This window comes from Entelurus aequoreus, linkage group LG06 (genome assembly GCF_033978785.1).
Source record: "Entelurus aequoreus isolate RoL-2023_Sb linkage group LG06, RoL_Eaeq_v1.1, whole genome shotgun sequence".
Lineage (NCBI taxonomy): Eukaryota > Metazoa > Chordata > Actinopteri > Syngnathiformes > Syngnathidae > Entelurus > Entelurus aequoreus.
The window spans coordinates 33,632,973-33,660,888 of record NC_084736.1 but is presented as its reverse complement, the minus strand read 5'-3'; the positions used below and the strand labels follow the sequence as shown (position 1 = coordinate 33,660,888).

General features: G+C 38.4%; 1 long non-coding RNA gene across 1 annotated transcript; it reads right to left on the bottom strand.

Moving 5' to 3' along the window:
• Window positions 1-864: 864 nt before the first annotated feature.
• LOC133651523 (uncharacterized) lies at window positions 865-27,916 on the bottom strand. Its single transcript, XR_009826428.1, has 4 exons — window positions 27,707-27,916; window positions 10,866-10,939; window positions 2,723-2,766; window positions 865-2,651 (listed from the first exon to the last, which is right to left on the bottom strand). It is a non-coding gene; the product is annotated as an uncharacterized LOC133651523 (long non-coding RNA).

The window sequence follows — 27,916 nt, the reverse complement described above, 5'->3', positions numbered from 1 at the left end:
CTTGACGGGGAAAGACGTTCGTGTCTCTTGTTTTCATGTTGGCATTTAAGCTAGCTAACAAGCTAGCGAGAGCCAGTCAAATTGAAAGTTATCAGTCACGTTTTATTATCGATCATTTTAATTTAAAACGGTAATACTAATACTATTAATAATACTAACTAACTTAATTATTATTGATATTGTTTATAGTTACATCCCTGATACCGAAACAGGGGCCCTTAGATAAATTGGGGCCCCAAGCAGACTTTTGTCTTAACACAGAAATATTTCACACTTTTTTTATTCATGTATGATTATCTTTTTTAATCAAATTTGAATTGAATTTAATGCATGTTTTGTGCTGAAACTAATTCAAGTTCAATACAGGAAGTAACTTTTTTACGAATGACAACAACAACCAGCAACACACTAAAATGAGCTTGTATCAAATAGGAAAAGGCAACATCACACAGCAAACAACACGCACTACTACTACTACGGGGGAATAATGAACAACAAATCAATGAAGTGACAAGCTTGCAATCCTACAATACCACGTTTGTGAACAAGAAGACTACAGTCGTGGAAGCAGATTCAATCTCTTTATTAGCTAGCGCTAACACAATCCAGTGAAAACATTCAACATGGCTGCTGTTATTACAAGTAAAATGCCGCTGCTAAGCTAACAAACAAAGCAGAGCTAATGCTGCTTTGTCTGGGCGCTGATGTCACACGTCACTTAGCCTTTTAAAAGACACACACACACGCACGCACGCACGCACGCACGCACGCACGCACGCACGCACGCACGCACGCACGCCCACACACACACACACACACACACACACACACACACACACACACACACACACACACACACACACACACACACACACACACACACACACACACACACACACACACACACACACACACACACACACACACACACACACACACACACACACACACACACACACACACACACTCACAGCTTTCATGGAATATCTCAGCTGCATTTGCCAGATATTTAACGTTTCTTTTTAAGTAACGCAATATTTACTTACTCTCTTAGTTAATTAGATTACTAAAGAGTGATCATGTGAGAAATTAAATTACTTTTTTGGCAGAGTAACTATAATTACTTTGTAAAAGTAATTTTCCAAATACTGGAAATACCACACTGAGCATAAATGACCGCATTTGGTGGACTATAAGCTGCTACTTTTTTCCAACGCTTTGTACCCTGTGGCTTTCAAAATGGTGTGTTTAATTTATGGATTTTTCTTCGCTAACGGCCATGATGTTTTGTATCCAACAAATATTTTTCAACAGACGCTGAAAAGGTGTGTCGTTTGTGCTACGGCGCCATATTGTGGACGAGTTCGCTCACTGCAGGGCATATACTTCCTCCTAGAAGTACACCCCGTTTCGTCTTCTATTCGTCCATAGCGTTTCTACTCGTATGGATTCTTCACTCATCGCTCCAAGTTTTACAATTCTGACCTACTGAACCGTCCCATGTGTTACGTCTGCAGGAGTGTTGTCATGCATGTTTGTACGTGCTACCGTAATGCAATCAAGCTAGCTTCGTTGGCATTAGCTAATATGCTAACACGATAACGAGTGTCTCTATTGTATTGTTTCGGTTTCGTAAATTCACCAAAACGTCACCGTGGAGTTATTAAGTCTGTTTAGCTGATCGGAGAGCAAGCTTCTGCAGCTAGCGGGTCCATGACCATGACTTCTGTTTTGTTTGATCGGCCGTTTTACTGCCCTGTTACAGACACCGTTTGGAAACAAATAAGGTATGTAAATAAACATTTACAAAATATTTCGGCTTATGGTCCGGTGAGGCTAATATATGTAAAACTATTTATTTATTTAAAAATTGGTGGGTGTGGCTTATACCGGTGCACTGTATATCCCAAAAAGTATGGTAGTAGCTGGATTGAACCTGGTATGTCTGTTTTACAAGACCAGCACTCATGGGGAACTATGCCGTTATATTCTTGTCAGTGACGGAGCAGAAGGCGGCTAGCAACACGTTTGCGGTAAAATTCCGTTTGAATTTTGACTTATTCCCGGCAAAATGGGACCCCTGCAAAGACGCACACATGACCTGCATTAACACTAATCCTCGTTCCAAGCGGCAGTTCATGCTCAGGAAATTCCTTCTTCACATAGTCAGCAAGAACAATCAATTTTGAAGATTTACTCGACCTTTCTGATGAGCTCAGGTCACTTCAGAGGAACTGCGAGCCAATTAAAAAGCAGCACCTAAGCTGCGTGTGCATAAAAAAAACAAACTAAAATGCATTAGGCTTGAAGAAAACAAACCCACAAATTAAGGATTTTGTCATTTTTACGAGAAGACTCGGTTTCAGTTTCGGAGATTTTAGCCGTAAACACGTTCACACTCCGGTGTAGGCCCAGCATCAAACGACAATTAAAAGCAATCTGGCGCACAAACACAGGACTCTTCAAACTGGAACTGCTCCCAAAAAAATTACTTGTTGTTGTAGAAGAGAGGGTATCTGCACGGAAGATCAGACATGTTGTTGTAGTTCCGTCCCGGTGGGACTCTGGTGCAGACCGCTACCATCCAGTTGAGTGGCGGAGCACGCCGACATGTTTCAGGGACCGCTGGCGCTGGACGTGATCGCACAAACCTGAAAAAGAGCACCCATGTTGTCTGGGAGGAGTGGAGTTTTACATTTTGCATACAGTTTTTGGTGCTCACCTGTTGCTCACAATACTCCATAATTGCTCACATGTTTCGTCGTCCTACGGAAAAACAAGAACACAATTGGAAAAATGTTTGAGGGGTTTTTGGTGGGTTTCACTTCCAATACAATACCGATATTAACCCCATAAGAAAGGAGTCCAATTGTAAGTACATACCTTTATAATATATCAAATAAATAAATGTAATCTGGCATATGCTGTTGAGATGTTTCATGAGAGCAGAGTGTGTGTGCCTTTATTGTAAGTGTACATACTTTGAATTTTTAAGTGGTGAGAACAGTGGTAGTTATGAAAAACACTCACCGATTTACTGTCATTGTAAACATTACTTTTTCAAAAGTAACTCAAGTTGCTTCTTTCTTTGCAAAAAAGTAATTTAATTACTTTTTAATAAATGTAATTACTAGGTAAAGTAATTAACGCGTTACGTAAAAAAAAAATCTGTAATTTTTTTTTGAACATCTTGAGATGTTTCATGAGAGCAGAGTGTGTGCCTTTATTGTAAGTACATACTTTAAATATTTAAGTGGTGAGAACAGTAGTAGTTATGAAAAAAAAACCTCACCTATTTACCGTCATTGTAAAAATTACTTTTTCAAAAGTAATTAAAGTTACTTGTTACTTTGCAAAAAGGTAATTGAATTACTTTTAACAAATGTGATTAATTACTAGGTAAAAGTAATGTATGCGTTAAAAGAAAACATGAAAAAAACTATGGCATATGCTGTTGAGATGTTTCATGAGAGCAGAGTGTGTGCCTTTATTGTAAGTACATTCTTTGAATTTTTAAGTGGTGAGAACAGTAGTAGTTATGAAAAACACTCACCTATTTACTGTCATTGTAAAAATTACTTTTTCAAAAGTAACTAAAGTTGCTTGTTTCTTTGCAAAAAAGTAATTTAATTACTTTTTAATAAATGTAATTAATTACTAAGTAAAGTAATTAATGCGTTATGTAAAAAAATAAATACAATTTGGCATATGCTGTTGGGATGTTTCATGAGAGCAGAGTGTGTGTGCCTTTATTGTAAGTACATACTTTGAATTTTTAAGTGGTGAGAACAGTAGTAGTTATGAAAAACACTCACCTATTGTTACTATGCAAAAAAGTGATTGAATTACTTTTTAATAAATGTAATTAATTACTAGGTAATGTAATTAATGTGTAAATTAAAAAAAAAAATCTGTAAAAAATCAAGTACATCTTGAGATGTTTCATGAGAGCAGAGTGTGTGTCTTTAAAATGAAAAAATTAACTCAGATGTGTTTGTTAGCTCAGCAGCATATTAGTTAATGCTAACGACGCTAGCGTCATTACTTAGCACCCAGAAATATGCATGAAAACACTCCTACAGACATCACACATGGGACGGGATGGGATGTTATCATGCTAACATTATTATTAGAGATGTCCGATATTATCGGCCGATAAATGCTTTAAAAGGTAATATCGGAAAGTATCGGTATCGGTTTCAAAAAGTAAAATGAATGACTTTTTCAAACGCCGCTGTACGGAGCGGTACATATCCGGTAAAACATGGACGTCTAGTATACTCTGGACTGAAGCTGTGTGCCTTCATTGTTTTTGTAGCTGTTGTTTTGAGGCAAGTTTAAATTTTTTTTTTAAAAATAATGCACTTTATGAAAGTCAAAGTATAGTATTTCCCATAGTTGTAGTGGGTATTAGGATTATCTCAGGGAGAGCATGTCCCAAATTCCAAGCTGCTGTTTTGAGGCATGTTAAAAAAAAAAAAGTACTTCAATAATAAATATGGCAGTGCCATGTTGGCACTTTTTTCCATAACTGGAGTTGAAGTTGTTCTTTTATTTTGGAAAACCTTGTTTTTGATTGATTGATTGAAACTTGTATTAGTAGATTGCACAGTACAGTACATATTCCGTAAAATTGACCACTAAATGGTAACACCCGAATAAGTTTTTCAACTTGTTTAAGTCGGGGTCCATGTTAATCAATTCATGGTAAAGTTACATTGTTTAATGCATCCAGCGGGGCACCACAACAGAATTAGGCATAATAATGTGTTAATTCCACGACTGTATATGTCGGTATCGGTTGATATCGGAATCGGTAATTAAGAGTTGGACAATATCGGAATATCGTATATTCTGCAAAAAAGCCATTATCGGACATCTCTATTATGCTAACATTAGTATGCTATCGTTTTATGCTTTTACTTGAGCTAATTTTAATCTTTTGAACCTAAAAATTCAAAAGGTTATTACTTGGGGCCATCGTAGAGGTACGCTAACTTTTCTTATGTCATAATGTTGACGTTAGCCTGCTAATGAATGCATTGTGCTAGCATTTTAACAAAAAACAAAAAAAAAACTAAAAATCAAGGTATTTGATATTTGCCGACATATTGGATACATATTGCATGTTAGCATGCTAACATTAGCAGGCTAAAAATGTAATGCTAACATTTTATTAAAAAAAAAAAATAAGAAAAAAATCTTGGATTTTGATACCTGGCACAATATTAGAAGTATGCTCACTTCTCACATGCAAAAAATGTTAATGCTAGCATTTTATGAAAAAAAAAAACAAAAACCCTAAAAATCATGGAAAGAAGTATGCTCACTTCTCGCATGTTAGCATGCTAACATTAGCATGCTATAAATTTAATGCTAGCATTTAAATAAAAAAACCCCCCTAAAAATCAGGAATTTTGATACCAGCAACATCTTTGAAGTATGCTCACTTCACATGTTAGCAAGATAACATTAGCATGCTAAAAATGTAATGCTACCATTTTATTTAAAAAAACAAAAAACCTAAAAATCATGGATTTTGATACTTGGCGCCATCTTAGAAGTATGCTCACTTCTCACATGTTAGCATGTTAACATTAGCATGCAAAAAATTTAATGCTAGCATTTTATAAAAAAAAACAACCTAAAAATCATGGATTTTGATACTTGGCGCCATCTTAGAAGTGTGCTAAAAATGTTATAGTAGCATTTTATTAAAAATGTATTCAATTGATTCTAAAAATAATTGACTTTGATAATCGTTGCCATCTTAAAATACTGCTAACTTTCCCAATATTATAATGTTAACGTTATCATGACGTGACGTTTTATGCTAGTATTTCAGCTAATTGTATTTATTCGAACCTAAAACTAATGGATTTTGATACTTCCGGTTGAAAGCACAAAGAAATAAATAAAAATCCTCTCACTTTAAAAAAAAAAAAAAAAAAAAAATTATGTGCGTCAGCCAAGGAAAAATCCATAAATTAGCCGCCCCTTCTTATCAGCCGCAGAGTTCAAAGTGTAGGGAAAAAAGTAGCGGCTTATAGTCCAGAATTTACGGGGCATGTTGTTTGCTGTGTGATGTTGCCTCTTTCTAAGTTCATGCTAGTGCTGCTTGTTGCTTTCATTAGGAAAACGTTACTTCCTGTTTTGATTTGAAAGTTGTTTTTTTTAAAATATTTTTTTGTGAATCATGAATTGATTTAAAATTTTTATAAATATAAATCGCAATTTGGACGGTTGATTATCAGTATCGGCTCATTTCTTAATGTGGCAATAAAAATAGATTTTATCATCAAAAACAATTAATATTTACACACAAATTGGTACTGTTGAGTACCAGTATCGATTCCCAGATAGCAGAAAGTGGTACCGTATCGGTTCAAATGTGAAAAGTACCAGCCCTATGGTATCATTCAGCAGATGTAGAGATGCAATAATGAGCCTGCAGCGTGATGATGGATTGGTGTTCACTGTTCAGCTTCTGAATCATTTAGCGCCAGAAGAGTTTTAGTCAGCGGTCACAAGCTAAATGTGGGACAAGTCTTAGCTAGTTATGCATGTGTGCACTGCTCCACTTTCTGCCCTTGTCTGGAGAATGCTAACATTGTATGCTAGCATTTTAGCTACTTTTGTCTGACACTTAGCGCCATCTTAAAATGATGCTTGTTGTCTTTGTAATGTTAGCATGCTAACATGTTATGCTAGCATGTTTTTTAATTTTATTCGTTTGAACCTAAAATTAATCTTCAAAGTATGCTAACTTTTGCCATGTTATCATGCTAATGTTAGCATGCTAACATTTTATGCAAGCTTTTTATCTAATTTTATTTGTTTGAATCTAAAATTCATTGATTTTGATACTCAGCGCCATCCTAAAAGTATGCTAACTTTTCTTATGTTATCATGTGAACGTTAATATGCTAACTTTAGCGTGCTTACGTTTTATGCTAGTGTTTAGCTAGTTTTATTTATTTGAACCTAAAATACACAGATTTTGAAACTTGGCGCCATCTTCGAAGTATGCTAACTTCCTATGTCATTCTAATGTGGGCATGCTAACATTTCATGTTGGCTTTTAAACATTTTTTTATTCGTTTGAACCTAAAATTAAATTAATTTGATACTTGCCACCATCTTCGAAGTATGTTTATGTTCTACGTTATCATGCTAATGTTAACATGATAACATGTTATGCAAGCTTTTTATCTAATTTTATTTGTTTGAATTTGAAATTGATTTATTTTGATACTTAGCGCCATCTTAAAAGTATGCTAACTTTTCTTATGATGTCATTCTAATGTTACTATGCTAACCTTGGTATGCCAACATTTTATGTTAGTATTTAGCTAATTTTATTCATTTGAACATTTTAATCAGGGATTTTGATACCTGCCATCTTTTAAGTATGCTAACTTACTATGTTATAACATTCATTGCAAGATTTTTATCTAATTTTATTCATTTGAACCTAAAATTAACTGATTTAGATACTTGGCGCCATTTTAAAAGTATGCTGACTTTTCCTATGTAGTTTATCATGTTAACGCTATTATGCTAACATTATTATGCTAACATTTTATGATGGTATTTTAGGTAACTACATTTTACTTGTACACATTTTCAATGGGAGACAGGTCTGGACTACAGGCAGGCCAATCTAGTACCCGCACTCTTTTACTATGAAGCCATGCTGTTGTAACACATGTTTTGGTATTGTCGTGCTGAAATAAGCAGGGGCGTCCATGATAACGTTGCTTGGATAGCAACATATGTTGCTCCAAAACCTGTATGTACCTTTCAGCATTAATGGTGCCTTCACAGATGTGTAAGTTACCCATGCCTTGGGCACTAATACACCCCCATACCATCACAGATGCTGGCTTTTCAACTTTGCGCCTAGAACAATCCGGATGGTTCTTTTCCTCTTTGGTCCGGAAGACACGACATACACAGTTTCCAAAAAATATTTAAAATGTGGACTCATCAGACCACAGAACACTTTTCCACCAGTCTCTTAGATGAGCTCGGGCCCAGCGAAGCCGGGGGCGTTTCTGGGTGTTGTTGATAAATGGCTTTCACTTTGCATAGTAGAGGTTTAACTTGCACTTACAGATGTAGCAACAAACTGTAGTTACTGACAGTGGTTTTCTAAAAATCAGGTATTTTGATACTAGGCATCATCTTTCAAGTATGCAAACTTCTTCTATGTTAGTATGCTTTTTGATTGATTGATTGAGACTTTTATTAGTAGGTTGCACAGTGAAGTACATATTCCGTACAATTGACCACTAAATGGTAACCCCCGAATAAGTTTTTCAACTTGTTTAAGTCAGGGTCCACTTAAATTGATTCATGATACAGATATATACTATCATATATACTATCATCATAATACAGTCATCACACAAGATAATCACATTGAATTATTTACATTATTTACAATCAGGGGTGTAGAGGGGGGTTGGGGGGGGGGGGGGGGTAGGATATGGACAGCAAGTAGTGGACATAGAGAGAGAGAGAGAGAGAGAGAGAGAGAGAAAGAGAGAGATAGAGAGATCAGAAGGCATAAGAAAAAGTATCTGCATTTGATTGTTTACATTTGATTATTAGCATTTGATTATTAGCAATCTGGGGAGGGTGTTAGTTTAGGGTTGTAGCTGCCTGGAGGTGAACTTTTATTGCGGTTTTGAAGGAGGATAGAGATGCCCTTTCTTTTACACCTGTTGGGAGCGCATTCCACATTGATGTGGCATAGAAAGAGAATGAGTTAAGACCTTTGTTAGTTCGGAATCTGGGTTTAACGTGGTTAGTGGAGCACCCCCTGGTGTTGTGGTTATGGCGGTCATTTACATTAAGGAAGTAGTTTGACATGTACTTCGGTATCAGGGAGGTGTAGCGGATTTTATAGACTAGGCTCAGTGCAAGTTGTTTAACCCTGTCCCCTGTCTTCCACCTTGAGCCAGCCCACTTTGGAGAAGTGGGTAGGAGTGAGGTGGGATCTGGGGTGGAGGTCTAGAAGTAACCTGACTAGCTTGTTCTGAGATGTTTGGAGTTTAGATTTGAGGGTTTTGGAGGTGCTAGGGTACCAGGAGGTGCAAGCGTAATCGAAAAAGGGTTGAACGAGAGTTCCCGCCAGAATCCTCAAGGTGCTTTTGTTGACCAGAGAGGAGATTCTATAGAGGAATCTCGTTCGTTGGTTAACCTTTCTGATTACCTTGGTTGCCATTTTATCACAGGAAAGGTTAGCCTCTAGAATGGAACCTAGGTAGGTGACCTCATCTTTCCTGGTGATAACAATGTCACCTACTTTTATGGTGAAGTCATTGACTTTCTTAAGGTTGATGTGGGACCCAAACAGGATGGATTCCGTTTTACCCAAGTGTATGGATAGCTTGTTGTCAGCAAGCCAGGTGCAAGTTCTACAGAGCTCAGCACTGAGGATTTTCTCCACCTGTGACTTGTCCTTGCCGGATACCAGCAAGGCAGAGTCATCCGCAAACAAAAACAATTCACAGTCGCATGCCGATGACAAGTCGTTTATGTATATTAGGAACAGTAAAGGTCCCAATATACTGCCTTGGGGGACTCCACAGCTCACCGACAGGGGGAGGGGGGGGGACACACAGTGCCGTTCACCTCTACCACCTGCTCCCTCCCCTCCAAGTAAGATTGCATCCAGCTCCAAGAGGTTTTGTTAAATCCGATTGCTCTGAGCTTGTCCAACAGTATAGCGTGGTTAACGGTGTCAAAGGCCTTCTGAAGGTCCAGCATGACCATGCCGCAGTATTTGCCCGCGTCCACCTCATGTTTGATGTGGTCGGTCAGATAGAGAAGGCATGTGTCAGTGGAGTGGTTAGTTCTGAAGCCGGATTGGAATTTGTACATGAGTTTATTAGTGGCAAGGTAACTATCGACCTGTTCATAAACTATTTTCTCCATTACTTTCGAAATAGAACTGAGAATAGAAACAGGTCGGTAGTTGCCAGGTTCCAGTTTGCTTCCTTTTTTAAAGAGGGGAGTTACTCTTGCTATCTCAAAATCTTTTGGTTTTGCTAACATTTTAGGCTAGCGTTTTGGCTAATTTTATCAGTTTAAACCTAAATAATCGGGATTTTGATACTTAGCGCCATCTTAGAAATAGGCTAACCTTTTGAATTTTATCCTGCAAACATTAGCATGCTTGGGTATTGTACTAGCATTTTAGCTAATGTTGTATGTTAACACCATATGATATTGATTTTGATACTTGGCGCCATTTTAGAAGTACGCTAACATGTCCTATATTACCGTGCTAACATTTCCCTGCAAATGTATTGTACTAGCATTTTAGCTAATGTTGTTTAGCCCTAAAAAACTTGATTTTGATACCTGATGCTGCCATCTTAGAACATTACGTAGAACAAGTTAGCATACTTTGAAGATAGCACGCTGCTTATATATTTTATTGATTACATAATACAGAGAGTGCAATTATTACACTGTAAAATGTTTGTTATCACATTCCTTAATTCTCCATGCGTTGTCTGACCTCATAAAGTACTTTTTTTGTTTGTGTAATCGCACAAAGGCTGCTGGCGTGACCCCACGAGGCAGAGACGGCAGGCGACGTGCAAGTAAAAGGCACGTAATGAGGGCGCACCAGCATGTGTGTGACAGCAGATCGCAGGGGAGCATCGCAAGGAAGGTCACACTGGTAGATAATCACTAATCAGGAGGGTTTAAGGAACAGGCGATCTACCTAATCACTCATCAAGAGCAGGTGTGGAGAATCAGTGCTCAGGTGGCTGAGCATGAGGGCAGGCAGGAAGTGGAACACACACACAAAAAAAAGGAAGACCAAAATGACTTGTTGTCCATACCTGGTGTTTGTCACTGTCATTTTCTGTCTGCTGCTTGGTTGCTCTTCTCGTACGGCACTTCTTCTTCCTTCTGCCTGCACGCAGTGACAAGTACATTCCGACTCTGACACTTTATTGTCACAAATGTTTGTGAATGTTGCCATGGAGACGTCCCCATCCCGCTAAGGCGTCAGGTCATTGTGCTCGCGTGAGAGACACAAATGTTACATTTCATGTTCGTCTTTACGGACGTGCGGGAGGGTGCATGTCTCGCCAAAAAAACGGCTTGGCACAACCTTTTTTTTTTAAAGTACCATTATCACTGGAGGAGTAGATGGAAAATGAATGACTAAGTCTGCTACTCGCACACACTGACACAAGAAGGTATCCGCTAAATGCCCGCTAGCATCTTTGATAAAGCATCACATCAAATTGATCCTAATTACCGTGCAGTCCCTGAATGCCACAAATTTTCTGCCATCTTGTGGACAAAGTGAGTAAATCAGATCAAAGACCCTTGAATGTATTTAGAAGTCATAACACAGCATTTACTTATACGACAGTCCAAACAACCTTCCCTAGTCATGGTCCAATTTAAAAAAAAATTAAACTCACATAAAAGTCAACACTTGGTCACACATAACACAACCTACTCACTGAACTTTGTGGATATTATGAAAAACTAAAAAAAACACCATAAACAATTTCTAAATGACACTTATTTAAAGCCATTATAGTGCATGATGGGAAGAATGCAAAACACACTTATCCATGTTTAGCACATTTTAGCTGCTTGATATTTCTGATCGATTACAAAACTTTGTTTTAATATCCAAATATATATATATATATATATATATATATATATATATATATATATATATATATATATATATATATATATATATATATATATATTCATTCCTGGGTTGTACAATTTGGTACCAAAATGTATACCAATACTTTTACAAATAAAGGGAACTGCGAAAAAGTGCCAATTTTGGCTTTATTTTAACAGAAAATCTTACAATACAATAAACGTTTGTTTCCTATTGTACTCAAGGAACAATTTTTGAAGGTTATATATAATGTAAAGTTAAGGGCATTAAAACACATTGGGCTTTTCTTGTTGCACTCAAAGAACAATTTACAATTTTCCATATGTACAAACCCCAAAACCAGTGAAATTGGCACGTTGTGTAAATGGTAAATAAAAACAGAATACAATGATTTGCAAATCCTTTTCAACTTATATTCAATTTAATAGACTGCAAAGACAAGATATTTAATGTTCCAACTGAGAAACTTAATTTTTTTTTTTAGCAAATAATCATTTAATTGGAATTTAATGGCAGCAATACATTGCAAAAATGTTGGCACAGGGGCATTTTTACCACTGTGTTACATGGCCTTTCCTTTTAACAACACTCAGTAAACGTTTGGGAACTGAGGAGACCAATTTTTGAAGTTTTTCAGGTAGAAATCTTTCCCATACTTGCTTGATGTACAGCTTAAGTTGTTCAACAGTCCGGGGTCTCCATTATGGTCTTTTAGGCTTCATAATGCACCACACATTTTCAATGGGAGACAGGTCTGGACTACAGGCAGAATGTGGCTTGGCATTGTCTTGCTCAAATAAGCAGGGGCGTCCATGATAATGTTGCTTGGATGGCAACATATGTTGCTCCAAAACCTGTATGTACCTTTCAGCATTAATGGTGCCTTCACAGAAGTGTAAGTTACCCATGCCTTGGGCACTAATACACCCCCATACCATCACAGATGCTGGCTTTTCAACTTTGCGCCTATAACAATCCAGATGGTTCTTTTCCTCTTTGGTCCGGAGGACATGACGTCCACAGTTTCCAAAAAACAATTTAAAATGTGGACTCGTCAGACCACAGAACACTTTTCCACTTTGCATCAGTCAATCTTAGATGAGCTCCTTGTTTGTGAATGACTGAGCATTTCATGGAAGCTGTTTTTATACCCAATCATGGCACCCACCTGTTCCCAATTAGCCTGTTCACCTGTGGGATGTTCCAAATAAGTGTTTGATGAGCATTCCTTAACTTTCTCAGTCTTTTTTGCCACTTGTGCCAGCTATTTTTAAACATGTTGCAGGCATCAAATTCCAAATGAGCTAATATTTGCAAAAAATAAAGTTTACCAGTTGGAACATTAAATATCCTGTCTTTGCAGTCTATTCAATTGAATATAAGTTGAAAAGGATTTGCAAATCATTGTATTCTGTTTTTATTTACCATTTACACAACGTGCCAACTTCACTGGTTTTGGGGTTTGTAAATGTTATGTATCTACATGTGCACAGCAGAGAAGCTGTTAACTCATGAGAGTAGCGTAGTAGCGTACACTACAGTATGTGTTTTTGTGAGAATGTCACGTGTTGGCTGAGTGAAGTCAGTGAGTGAGTGGGTGAGTACAGAGAGACAGAGGAGCACGTGCACTGCGCAGTAAAGTGATGAATAGGTCCGCTTGTGTCTTGCAAAACTAATAATAAAGCAACCAAATTGTCACAAATTGGCGGCCTTGAATTCGGACCGGAAAGCGGATCTTATCAGACCCATTGTGGAGTAAGCTGAACTGAAGGGAACGTGTGCCCTGTGCTCCTCTACTACGGTCTGCACCGGAGCAAACAGCAGGACAGGTGTAACAACTACATTACCTGTCACGTTTTATAACACCTTTTTTTCCCAAGGCATTATAGTACCGATTTCAATCAATTAGTATCGCGGTACTTTATTAGTACCGGTATACCGTACAACCCTAACATATACACACATATTTATATATATAAATATACACACACACACACACACACATACACACACTTACATACACATATATATAGTTTGGACACCCCTGCGCTAAAGCTTCAATGTAAAGTCGCGCTGATCGATCCAGATGTCGATACTATCGATATCTAGTATAGTATCAGTACATAAACGTACTGAATACAAAAGTGATAAGATGAATCATTTTTTTCCCCTTGTAATTGGTTGTGTTTGTTATTGTTTACAAAGTAATAGAGGAAGTCTCTGGATGCAGGAAGGCTTTGAAGGCAAAACCCGAATGATTCAAATGTTTTTGTTTACATTTTATTTTGTTAAATAAATAATTTGCAATATTCAATACCCCAAATTTAATGCATTGATTGTGCTGTACAACAATACAAGCAAATTTAAAGCTTTATAAAAATGGGTTCTTGTGTTTACTTTCGTTACTTGCTATTAAACACGTTCAGTTTTATAATCTTTGGTCAAAGTATCGGATCGGTACTCGAAATTGGATCAGATCTGACGTGTGACAAGATGTCCCAATCCCACATGACAAGGTTTTCTACTTTCCTGTGCTTAGAATTGTTTCCTGTCCTGGTGCTCTTATTTTGCTTCTAATTCCTGTTTGGTCTCTGCGTTTTAAAACACCTTTACTTTTAATTCCTTGTCCTGACAGCGCAGCAGTTCTTCGACGTTAATTTGATCTATTTCAGGGGTGTCTGACTATTTTTTTTCAAGGGTCACGTCGCAAATATGGCCGCCCTTGGGGTCCGCTTGTAAGAGTGAGAAATACATGTTTATACACGATTGCTTATGCATTTTTTTTTTACGTAATGCGTAATGTCGCTCAGTCACCTGAATTTTATCGTACAATTTACAGTATTTTTATGGTATATTACTGTAAATGTAAAAATAATTTTTTTACATAAAAATTTGGGCGATGACTGAGCAGCCCGTTTTTTTTTTTTTTTTAATCATACAATCATGGTTGTTTTGCTGTATATTACTGTAAATAGAAAAAATGTACGTAAAATTTTAGCAACAGAGCGACGGTTTTTCTTTTTTTGTTTTGTTTTTTTAATCGTAAAATCTTTGGTTGTAGTTTTTATTTATTTTTTACAGTTTTGTAAATGGAAAAAAAACGGTACCATGGCTTTTTCAGGGGAAAACTGTTTTTTACGGTAAAATTCTGGCAACAGAACGGCTAGTTTTTTTTATCGTAAAATCTATGATTGTTGTATTAGCACAGTATTGCGGTACATAGAAAAGCGGTACTATATTTTTTTACGGTAAAATTTGTTAGTTTTTAAAAAAAAATCTTAAAATCTCTGGTTGTTTTGAGTGTACGACTGTAAATTCTGGCAACTAAGCAGCCATTTTTTTTTCAAATCGTAAAATCTATGATTGTTATTTTTTTAAAGTGTTGCATTGGAAAAAACGGTACCATGGCTTTTTTTTTTTTTTTAATGTCCTGCCCAGCTTCTCGGGCAAATCATATAGCAGATGTAGATGCCCATATCGGCTTTTCAGATTTACTTTACAAAAGAGAAGTGTAGGATACTTCTCTTGTTGCCTTATTTGTATTTTGACTTTATTAAATGTATTTATATTATCATTTGGTGCAGCCGGGCCGGAGCAGGAGGGGATAGAAAGAGAAAAAAAGGGAGACAGAGGGGGGAATTGTGGGGACAAGAGGGGGATAAGACAGAGAGACAAAAACAACAACAGCAAACACAACAACAACAACAACAACAACAGAGCAACATCAGCAAATACGACATGTACAAATATGATGGTAAAATTAATAGCAAATAAGCAGTTAGCGAAAATAAAAAATAATACAGAAATGACAATGAGCATTATTACACTAAAAATGGAGCAATATGAATACCAATAGAAATAGTGCTATTGATAATAAACAATACCAATACTTTACCTTTATTATCAACAATACAATTGTTCAAATGCAACAATACATGTACGTAATGATAACTTGAGATACGAAAGAATGCAGAAAAATGGAGGGGAAGAAAGAGAAGCAACCTACATTAACCTTGTAGATTGTTATAGTAACAATAGGTTAAGCTTTGTCAGTGTGCCATGTGTTATACCCAGTTTACCCTAGGGCAACAACGTTAATGTATGTTTGATGAAACGTGATTATGTGCATGAGCGTATGTGTGCATATGTACTTGTATATGTACAGTATGTGTATATGTGTGCTTGTACAGTGAATGTATGTGTATATGTGTGTTTGTACAGTGAATGTATATGTATAGAATGTGTATGTGTGTGTTTGTACAGCGAATGTATATGTACAGTATGTGTATACAGTATGTGTGTTTGTACAGTGAATGTACACTACCGTTCAAAAGTTTGGGGTCACCCAAACAATTTTGTGGAATAGCCTTCATTTCTAAGAACAAGAATAGACTGTCACGTTTCAGATTAAAGTTCTCTTTTTCTGGCCATTTTGAGCGTTTAATTGACCCCACAAATGTGATGCTCCAGAAACTCAATCTGCTCAAAGGAAGGTCAGTTTTGTAGCCTCTGTAACGAGCTAAACTGTTTTCAGATGTGTGAACATGATTGCACAAGGGTTTTCTAATCATCAATTAGCCTTCTGAGCCAATGAGCAAACACATTGTACCATTAGAACACTGGAGTGATAGTTGCTGGAAATGGGCCTCTATACACCTATGTAGATATTGCACCAAAAAGCAGACATTTGCAGCTAGAATAGTCATTTACCACATTAGCAATGTATAGAATGTATTTCTTTAAAGTTAAGACTAGTTTAAAGTTATCTTCGTTGAAAAGTACAGTGCTTTTCCTTCAAAAATAAGGACATTTCATTGTGACCCCAAACTTTTGAACGGTAGTGTATATGTACAGTATGTGTATGTGTGTTTGTACAGTGAATGTTTATGTACAGTATATGTATGTGTGTGTTTGTACAGTGAATGTATATGTGTAGAATGTGTATGTGTGTGTTTGTACAGTGAGTGTATATGTACAGTATGTGTATATGTATGTTTTTACAGTGAATGTATATGTACAGTATGTGTATACAGTATGTTTGTATAATGAATGTGCGTGTGGATGTACGAACTTTGAGTGTGTAAATATGTACTGTATTTGTATATGTATGTGGGAGCGTAGGTACCTATGTATGTGTGTATGTATGTGTGTGAGTATATGTGAATTTGCATGTACAATACATTTGACTCCCAGTGTGTGCGGGAGCCAGAGTACGGCCCCAGCCTCCAGAGAGCCCATCCCACAAACAGTAGGTACCATGGCTTTTTCAGGGGAAAACGGTTTTTATTATAGTAAAATTCTGGGGACAGCAGTTAGTTTTTAAAAAAAATTCGTAAAATCTATGATCGTTTTATTTGCACATTACGGTAAATAGATATTTTACAGTTAAATTCTGGCGACTGAGCGGACAGTTTTTTTTTATCTTAAAATTGATGGTTGTTTTTGTAATGTACTACTGTAAATAGACAAATGTAAGTACAATTCTGGCAACTAAGCAGACATTTTTTTTAATTGTAAAATATATCGATGTTTTTCTTTTACAGTTTTGCATTACTATAAATGGAAAAAATGTACCATGTCTTTTTTTAAGGGTACATTTTTTTCTTAACCTTAAAATGTATTGTCATTTCTACAATGTTCAATTTAATTAATAACTTGCTTTGAAATTATAAGTCAATCAGATATTTATTTTTATTTTAACATAAAAAAGTTGTAATGTATGGTAATGTAATATTTGTTACATTTGGAAACACAAAACTAATAGTTGATTATTATTATTACAGATTAGAACTACTTTCCAACCTTAAATTCATAAAAATGTAACTAGCATTACATTATTAACATGAACAACATGATTACAGATTCATACATAAGTGAAGCACATATTTGATTATTTTGATTTTTTTTAAAATGGAATGGATGATGAAATAATATTTGTTGTGTTTTAGATAACATTGAATACAAATATATGCAGGTGAATGAGGTACATATATTTTTTTTCTGTCAAAACAGATAAAACGAATACATTTATTAAAAAATGATTAGTATTCTGTTGACACATTATTTCCAGGCATCATAAAACAATGTGCATTGAGTTTGACACCTGTTTTCTATATTGTCCCATCTCTTTCAGTGTTCATTTATTATTTAGTGTATGCCAAAGTGCTCTGTTGCTTCTGAGTTCCTGCTTCTTTTGCCTGGTTCCTAATCAAACGACCTTCTGCGTGTACTTCGCCTGCCTTTTCTGCGCCCTGGGATCACGACAAGAGCCGTATTGACCACACGCTGCTGGGTAAAGCTACACCTTTTGAGGTTACACTGACATAGATGGCCAAGACCTATACATAGATTTTCATATTCCACTTTAGAAGTTCCAGTAATAGTTGGCCACAAATCAACATTGTCAGCCACCTGTTCCCTGCCCTGTAAATAATCTGTGCACTGTAAACCAAAACCTTTGTCACTTCTGGCCAGGGCCGCCCCTCCTTATACGCTCATTAGGCACTCTAGCCCTGGAACCCAAATGGGGAGTTAGAACCAGCAGCTCGCTAACTTACATGATTTTTCCCTTAAGTGCTACGGTCACGGTTGTTCACATTAAAAAAGACCCATGGGGCCGTGGTCCAGCACTCGTTCTAATGGTCCTGGACCCCTGGCAAGGCCCTTGATGGTGGGTCCTATTTTACATGTAAAATGTCAATTAACAAATAACCCCTCGGGAAAAAAATAGTGGAATCAGCAGGCCTTTTAGAAAGATCGCAGCATGTAGAAGGAAGTTACGACTGTTATAATTTTCCACCACAAGGGGGCGATGTTGGTGTCAATATCAACATCACGTGGTGCTCAGACCCCAACCTCAAATCCTCACATCAGTTTGGAAGGAGATCTGATCATCGAAAGTGAAGTAAAAACAGTCTGATGGGTGATGGCTGTTTTTTCTTTTTTAAACATTTTTTAAATTTGTTTTCAGGCAAAAATAGAAAAAAATTGAACAAATGCTGTTTTTTCCTCCAAGTAAAATAAAAAAAGGAAAAAAATAGTAATAATAATAAATAAAAATAATTATGATCAAAATCTGTAAATCTTAGGTTCAAACAAATAAATTATAAATAAATAGTAATAGTAAGTAGAAAAAAAACCCAAGGACAGCTTCATTACTGAATGGGCTTAGAGAGATCTAGCAACTAACAAGCACACAAAAGGCCCATCAACCACCCACATCAAGTGTGTTTCAGTCGGTGTTAATTTGGAGATCAGTTTCACCGAGACACCTCAGCTTAAAGGCACCAATTTTGCGTTCTTGAGACTTCTTCACGCGCCCTGTCATGGTGGATCCCGAAAATATGTTGAAATTTGAATATTTATTCGACACAACATTGGAAAACATTAACAGAGGCTTCCCAGAGGGTGAGATAACTCCTGGAATTGACTGACTTAGAATGGCCAAAAGTATAGATGTGGGTGTTCAAGTTAAAGGAAACTGCTGTAACGTTTGCTGTGGTCTGGAACAACATGGCACAAACAACTATCAGAAATGCAGCCAATATTACATACAGATAATGTGTCATGAGACATGCAAATATAAATTAAATACGCAGAGGACATAAGAAAAGGAAATTAAATGAGCTCAAATATACCTACAAACGAGGCACAATGATGCAATATGTACATACAGCTAGCCTAAATAGCGTGTTAGCATTGATTAGCTTGCAGACATGCACTGACCAAATATGCCTGATTAGCTCTCCAACAAGTCAATAACATTAACAAACCTCACCTTTGTGCATTCAGGCACAGTGTAAAAGGTTTGGTGGACAAAATGAGAAAAAGGAGTGGCATAAAGTTCTACATGTAAACAAACTACGGTGAGTTCAAGGCCCGGCCGAATGGGTAGGAGAAAACGGCCTGCGCCAAATACTCTCATCAGTGAAGCATGTTTAATATAAACAGTGGGATTTCTAACAATTAGGAAGGTTTGTCCTACTACAGAAACCATATCCAAACAAAATATATTTTTTTCCTTTCATCTTTTTCCATTTTCCTACATTTTTCAAAAAGCTCCAGGAGCCACTCGGAGCCTTGTTTTTAGATGTTAATGACGGCTTTTCTTCAGATTTTCTGTGTTTAAATCCTATTTCTTTTCTGCGCTTTTTTGTACAGTTCTCCCCCAGGCTTTGTTTTGCTGTGCATTTTCACTTTTTCCAAGACATTTTGCTTGAAATTTCCCCGATGTTGTCCTTGGTCTATCAATATGCTCGCCTTTTACAACCTTCCCATGTTATTGGTACTTGCTCCACACTCGGGGACGGCGTGGCGAAGTTGGTAGAGTGGCCGTGCCAGCAATCGGAGGGTTACTGGTTACTGGGGTTCAATGCCCACCTTCTACCATCCTAGTCACGTCCGTTGTGTCCTTGGGCAAGACACTTCACCCTTGCTCCTGATGGCTGCTGGTTAGCGCCTTGCATGGCAGCTCCCGCCATCAGTGTGTGAGAATGTGGAAATACTGTCAAAGCGCTTTGAGTACCTTGAAGGTAGAAAAGCGCTATACAAGTATAACCCATTTATCATTTATTTCTTTACTTCTGTGAACAGTCAACATCTCGTGCAACCTTCTTGAATAACTTTGATAATCCTCTCCTTGGTCTAAATCTCTCGTGTTGGAGCCTTGATTCATGTCAATGCACATGTTGCAACAGCTCGCCCAAATGTGGACACTCCTTTTTAACTGCAGACTCGAACACATTTCATCTGACGCGGGCGTTATCTTTGGAAATGAACATTTACAGGGTGATTCCATAATTTTTTTTTTTTACAGAAACTGTTACTGACTATGACAGTTTTTCTTGATTTTACTGTTTCTTAAAGCCAAAAAGTTGCTATAAAAAATGACTGTAGTTTGTGTCATGTATGTTATCTGCTTTTCTTCCCCCGACAAAATATAACCGTTTTCTCTGTTTTGTCATTGATTGTGAAAGGCTATTTTTTCAAAGCAGTGGCTATTTTGGGATAATGCGTGCGAAAGGGAGCCGTGGAAAGAGTGTGAAATTTAACACCCGTGACCCACTTGTCTTGCCCTGTTGTGTTGTCTGACGGGTAAAGTACACACGTCACACCTGACTGACACTGGTGTTATAAGAGCTGATTGCAGGGTTTTGTGTTGCTGTGTGAGCGTACAAGCACACACTTCCTGTGAGAGCCACTCTCCTAAGGCGCCAGTTTTGCAGGAAAAAACAAGAATCACTATAAATAGTAAAACTGCATTTTTGTATTTGTTTTTTAATGCACACAAGGGTCAGATGGTCAGTTAATGTCTTCTAGGGATGGGTACCAAACCCAATACTTTTTTTGGCATTGACCGAATCTCGCCGGTCCTACGTGAAATCAAACGCTGCCATGTTTCCGTACCTGGGTTGCGCATGACGTCACCCCCTACTTGCCTCTTCGCACATCAGCAGCACTGAGAGACATACTTGCCAACCTTGAGACCTCAGATATCGGGAGGTACTGTATATATATACACAGTATATATATATATATATTTTAAATTTTTTTAATTTATTTTATTATACAGAGATATAAAGAAATACTTGAATTTCAGTGTTCTGCAGGCTATCCAGTAGATGGCAGTATTGTCCTGTTTAAGAGTGTCACAACATTGCTGTTTACGGCAGACGAACTGCTTTACGGTAGACTAAACGTGACTGCTGTTGTTGTCAATGTTGTGTGTTGTTACCGCGCTGGGAGGACGTTAATGAAACTGCCTAACATTAAACCCACATAAGAAACCAAGAACTCTCTCTCCTTGTTGTGCACTCTACTCTCTAAAAGCCGTATATGTTATAACGTAATTGGGCAGGCAAGCTGTTTGTATTGTGGGAAAGCGGACGTGAGAACGGCTGTCCCCACTCAGGTCCGCATTGAGCTGAAGGGGGCGTGGCCTCCAGCTCCGGCTGAATACCGGGAGTTTGTCGGGAGAGGCGCTGAATACCGGGATTCTCCCGCTAAAAACGGGAGGGTTGGCAAGTATGCTGAGAGCGGACCTCGTACCGCTTGGTAATGTTGCCATTTTCAAAGCCAACAAAGAAAAACACTCTTAATTAAAGTAAGGCCTTACTTTTCCAAAAATGCACTAGCTTGATGCTTGAGGCTTTGCTACTGATTAGCATTAGCAATTTTACATGGCAATTTTAACGCCTCCAAATTTGTTAATGAGAACTACAACAAAGATGCACGTTACATTCAAACAGCTGGTGCGTAATAAGTACAATACTTATAGTATTATGACTTTTTAAGGTGCAACAAAAAATATACACTACTGCCATCTACTGCAACTGTAATTGAAACTCAAAAATGTGATAATAAAACAAGATATAACAACTGGACAACAGTGGACCTCGTACCTCTAGGTAATGTTGCAATTTTCAAAGCTAACATAGAAAATGACAAAAAAAAAAAACGCTTTAAAGTAAGGCTTCACTTTTCCAAAGAAGCGCTAGCTTGACGCTAATATACATTGGCTTTGCTACTGACATGCTACTGATTAGCATTAGCATTTTTACATGCCGATTTTAACGCCTCCAAATTTGTTAATGAAAACTACAACAAAGATGCACGTTACATTCAAACAGCTGGTGCGTAATAAGTACAATGCTTACAGTATTAAGACTTTTTAGGATGCAAAAAAAAATATACACTACTGCCATCTAATGCAACTGTAATTGGAACTCAAAAATTTGATAATAAAACAAGATATAACAACTGGACAAGAGTGGACCTTGTACCTCTAGGTAATGTTGCAATTTTCAAAGCTAACATGGAAAATGATAAAAAAAAAAACCCGCTTTAAAGTAAGGCTTCACTTTTCCAAAGAAGCGCTAGCTTGACGCTAATATACATTGGCTTTGCTACTGATTAGCATTAGCACTTTTACCTGGCGATTTTAACGCCTCCAAATTTGTTAATGAAAACAACAAAGATGCACGTTACATTCTAACAGCTGTTGCGTAATAAGTACAATACTTATAGTATTAACACTTTTTTGGGCGCAAGAAAAACAAAAACTATGCACTACAGCCGTATAATGTCTTGAAAATGTAATTGAAAGTCAGAAATGTAATAAAACAATATATAACAACTGGACAGCTCATTATTAAATTGCAATAAACAATTAGATTTTATTATTTAAATTTAGATTTTATTAAAATAATCAATATTTATCAACACACACAAAAGTACCAAAAATTTGTATCGTTGAGTACCGGTATCGATTCCCACGTATTGGGTTTTGTTACCGTATCAGTTCAAATGTGAAGTGGTACAAATAATATTCTAGGAACAAATTGTGGGGGCTTGTCCGGGATCAGCCTTCATCTAAATTGGTGAGTGAAAATAGAATTTTACTGAGTTACATATTTGTCTTAGTGCAGGGATGCCCAAAGTGGAGCCTTTGGGCCAAATTTGGCCCGTCGTGTCATTTTGTTTGGCCCCCCCAAAGGGTGGCTAACAAATTTAACACCTATTTATACAGACTTCTTTCAAGCTGCACAATCATTGATGGCAAGTCCAATAGACTACACTGAAAAAAGTCAGTAGATTTGACCTATAACCCAACAGGTCAGTCGCCAAATAATCGGCGGGACAATTTTTACATTTACAGTTAAGCACTGTAGAAACAAAGACCGTAGATTTAACGGTAAAAAAAGCAGGAAATCAGTCGCCAGAATTTCAAGGTTAAAAATAACAGTGGTACTGTTTTTCCATTTATAGTGATGCACTTAAAAAAAAAAATACTGTATGTTTTTCTCTGAAAAACTGGCAGCTAAGTCGCCAACATTTTACTGTAAAAATAAGAGTGGTACAGTTTTTCAATTGACATAAGACTGTAAAAAAAAATTACCGAAGATTATTCTGCAAAAACTGGCAGCTCAGTGGACAAAATTCTACCGTAAAAATTAGACTGGTACCATTTTTCAATTTACAGTAATGTAATGTTAAAAAAAAAAAAGCCATAGACTTTACATTAAAAAAAGTAACAGTCATTGTAAATTTTACGGTAAAATTCTAGTGACTAAGCTGTCAGTTTAGTTTTTTTTTTACTGTAAAATGTATGATTTTTTATTTTTATTTTTATTTTACACAGGCTAACTCAGGGGGTCAGCAATCCGCGGCTCGTGAGCCGCATGCGGCTCTTTAGTGGCACCCTAGTGGCTCCCTGGAGCATTTTTTTAAAAAAGGATTGAAAATGGAAAAAGATGAGGGAAATTTTTTTTTTGTTTTAGTATGTTTTTTGTTGGACAAACATGACACAAACCTTCCCAATTGTTAGAAAGCCCACTGTTTAATATTTTTGTGTGTATGCTTCACTGATGAGAGTATTTGGTAAACATAGTTTTGTCCTACTAATTTCGGCGGTCCTTGAACTCAACATAGTGTGGACTGTGATGAAACAGTTTGTTTACATGTAAAATCTTCCACTCCTTTGTCTCATTTTGTCCACGAAAAGTTTTATGCTGTGCGTGAATGCACAAAGGTGCGCTTTGACATTGTTATTGACTTGTTGGAGTGCTAATCAGGCATATTTGGTCAGTGCATGACTGCAAGCTAATTGATGCTAACATGCTATTTAGGCTAGCTGTTTGTACATGTTGCATCAATATGCCTCGTTTGTAGGTATATTTGAGCTCAGTTTGTGTGCCGTGTTGTTCCAGACCACAGCAAACATTACCTAGCTTGCCAAAGATTATAATACATCTATTAGAAGACAGTCTGCCATTTTATTTAACTTGGACACACACATCTATACCTTTGCCCATTAAAGCCAGTAATTTCCAGGCGTTATCTCACCCTCTGAGAAGTTTTACTAATGTTTGCCAATGTTGTAAAAATGTGTCGAATAGATTATAAATTTCAACATTTCTGTCAACGAAGATTTGCTTCAGCCTGCAACAGTCATTGTGATAGTAGGCTATTATAGCTAATAGAAACACTTACATCCTGTGCTGTCTTCATTATAAGACTTATAAATTCATTTTGATAGTAGGCTGATGTAGCTAACAGACAATTACGTCATGTATTGCCTTCATTATAAGACTTGAGACTTTTACAGTCATTTTTATAGTAGGCTATTATAGCTAATATAGACACTTGCATCATGTGTTGTCTTCATTATAAGACTTATAGAATAGAAAGTACTTTATTGATCCCTGGGGGAAATTCAGCACCACAGTTCGCTCACAATAGACAATAATAATAATAAAATATATATATATATATATATATATATATATATATATATATATTCTACATATAAGTGCATTCAAGAAGGAACATATGCATTATACAGTCTGATGGCTGTCGGTATGAAGGACCTCCTGTGTCGTTCAGTGTTGCATTTTGGGAGTCTGAGCCTTCCACTGAACGTGCTCATTCTCTCCACAAGGTCCGAGTGTAGTAGGTGGGAGGTGTTGTCCATAATGGCAAGGAGTTTTGCTAGACTTCTCCTTTCTGACACCACCGCCAGAGAGTCTAGCTCCACTCCCACCACATTACTGGCCTTCCTTACCAGCTTGTCCAGTCTGTTTGCATCCCTCGCTCTCAGCCCGCTGCCCTAGCAGGCCACGGCGTACAAGAAGGCGCCCGCCACCACCAATTTGTAGAACATCTTTAACATCTTTGTACAGACGTTGAAGGATCCTAGCCTCCTGAGGAAGTAGAGGCGGCTCTGTCCCTTCTTGTAGAGTGCCTCAGCGTGTTTTGACCCATTCAGCTTGTTGTCCATGTGTACTCCGAGGTATTTATAATCCTCAACCATGTCCACTTCAACCCCCCCCTTATGGAAACAGGGGTCACCGGAGTACTCCTCCTCCTCCTTCCCAGGTCCACAACCAGTTCCTTGGTCTTCGTCACATTAAGCTGGAGGTGGTTCTTTCCACACCATGTGACAAAATCCTCCACAAGTGCCTTATATTCCTCATCATCACCATCTTTAATACACCCCACTATCGCAGAGTCATCAGAAAACTTCTGAAAGTGGCAGGACTCTGAGTGATAATGGAAATCGGTGGTGTAGATGGTGAAGAGGAAGGGGGAGAGGACTGTCCCCTGCGAGGCCCCGGTGTTGCTGACCAGCCTGTCAGACACACAGTCCTGCAGTCGCACGTACTGTGGTCTGTCAGGTAATCAACAACCCAGGACACCAAGGGGGCCTCCACCTGCACCATCTACAACTTCACACCCAGTAGCCCAGGCCGTATGGTATTGAAAGCACTGGAGAAAACAAAAAACATGACCCTCACACTGCTCGCAGGCTTGTCTAGGTGAGTGTGGGCTCGGTTCAGCAGGTAGATGACTGCGTCCTCCACTCCCAGTCGGGGCTGGTAGACGAATTGGAGTGGGTCCAGGTGGGGCGGAGTTGTTCCAGGACCAACCTCTCCATGGTCTTCATGATATGGGAGGTTAGAGCCACCATCCCGTAGTCCGACACACTGGGTCGCGTGCACTTGGGGATGGGGACCACGCATGAGGTTTTCCATAGTGTGGGGACTTTGTTGAAGATGTGCTGGAGCACACCACACAGCTGTGGGGCGCAGGCACCCTGGGGTTCACACAGTCAGGACCCGCGGCCTTGTCTGTTTGTAGCTTATTTAGCTGTGCATTCACCAGTTCTGCAGACAGACACACTGGGGGGGGGGGGTTCATCAAGTTGAGGGTGAGGTGTTAAGTGGGGGGAGGTAATCATTGGAGTTGGGGGGCTGTGAGGAGGGTAGGTGGGGATGGATTAGTTCGCTGGGGGGGGTCTCAGGTGATTGGGAGAGGGGGGGTTTCATCAAGTTGAGGGTGAGGTGTTAAGTGGGGGGAGGTAGTCATTGGAGTTGGGGGGCTGTGAGGAGGGTAGGTGGGGATGGATTGGTTCGCTGAAGTTGTCAGGGGGCCGGCTGGCATGTCTCGGGGGGGGGGGGGGGGGGGGGGAGCTTGTCGGAGCCGATGTGTCAAACCTGTTAAAGAACTGGTTTGGGTCATTGGCCCTCTCTTTGTCTCCGTCCACCCCCCTACCCCCCGACGGTTTGAGGCCGGTGATGGTCTGCATACCTCTCCAAACCGCCTTCATGTTGTTGTCCATCAGCTTCCCTTCCAGCTTCCTCCTGTAGTTCTCCTTGGCCTCCCTGAGTCTGGTCTTCAGCAGCCCCTGAACTCTTTTCACCTCCTCCCTGTTCCCAGCATTGAATGCCCTCTTCTTCTCATTCAGTAGGGCTTTGATGTCCTTGGTCACCCACGGCTTGTTGTTTGGGTAGCAGGTGACCGTCCTTGATGGGACATTTGAGTCAACACAGAAGTTGACATAGTCTGTGATGCACTCTGTGAGCCCATCAATGTCCTCTCCATGAGGCTCCATGAGCACCTGCCAGTCAGTTACCTCAAAACAGCCCTGTAGTGTCTCTTGGACCCCTTCTGATCACCTTTTCACTGTTATATAAGACGTTTAGAGTACTTTTGATAGTAGGCTATTATAGCTAATATAGACATTTACGTCATGTTTTGCCTTCATTATAAGACTTAAGGTCAGTTTGATAGTAGGCTATTATGGCTAATATAGACACTTACGTCATGTGTTGTCTTCATTATAACACTTATATACAGCTTTTAATTTTTTGCGGCTCCAGACAGATTTGTTTTTTGTATTTTTGGTCCAATATGGCTCTTTCAATGTTTTGGGTTGCCGACCCCTGGGCTAACAAGAGAACTATAGAACCTGACGGCCTGTACTACCTTACCTATTAATGGCGGTACGAGGCTAAAGTCCTCACTCGTGTTGCAGTCGCATGTTAAAAATAATTTTCACTCTGGCCCTTGGAGACAAAAAGTTTGGGCCCTCCTGTCGTAGTGTTTAACAATAATTTGGAATAGACGGGACTCCATGGCAGAATTCATAATAAAACACACAGGACCGCCCGACTAAACTGTACTTTAAGCTTCATCCATCAGTTTTAGGTGTGCTAAAATGATACTAGAAGAGAATGTACTCACGGGTTGATTCTGCTGGAGAATCTGTGCCGCAAGATGAGCCCGATGCTGGTCAGGACCATCAGCGTGGTGCACATGGTCCCCTGTGGAGGCTCTCCTTCCTGCCGGTCAGGTCTGCAGCGTCGAGAGCCCCGAACAGGAAAAGGCGAAAGTTTGCGGCGTAACAATCGGACTATTCCTGTCTCTCCAGTTGGCTTCGACTCACCGATGGTG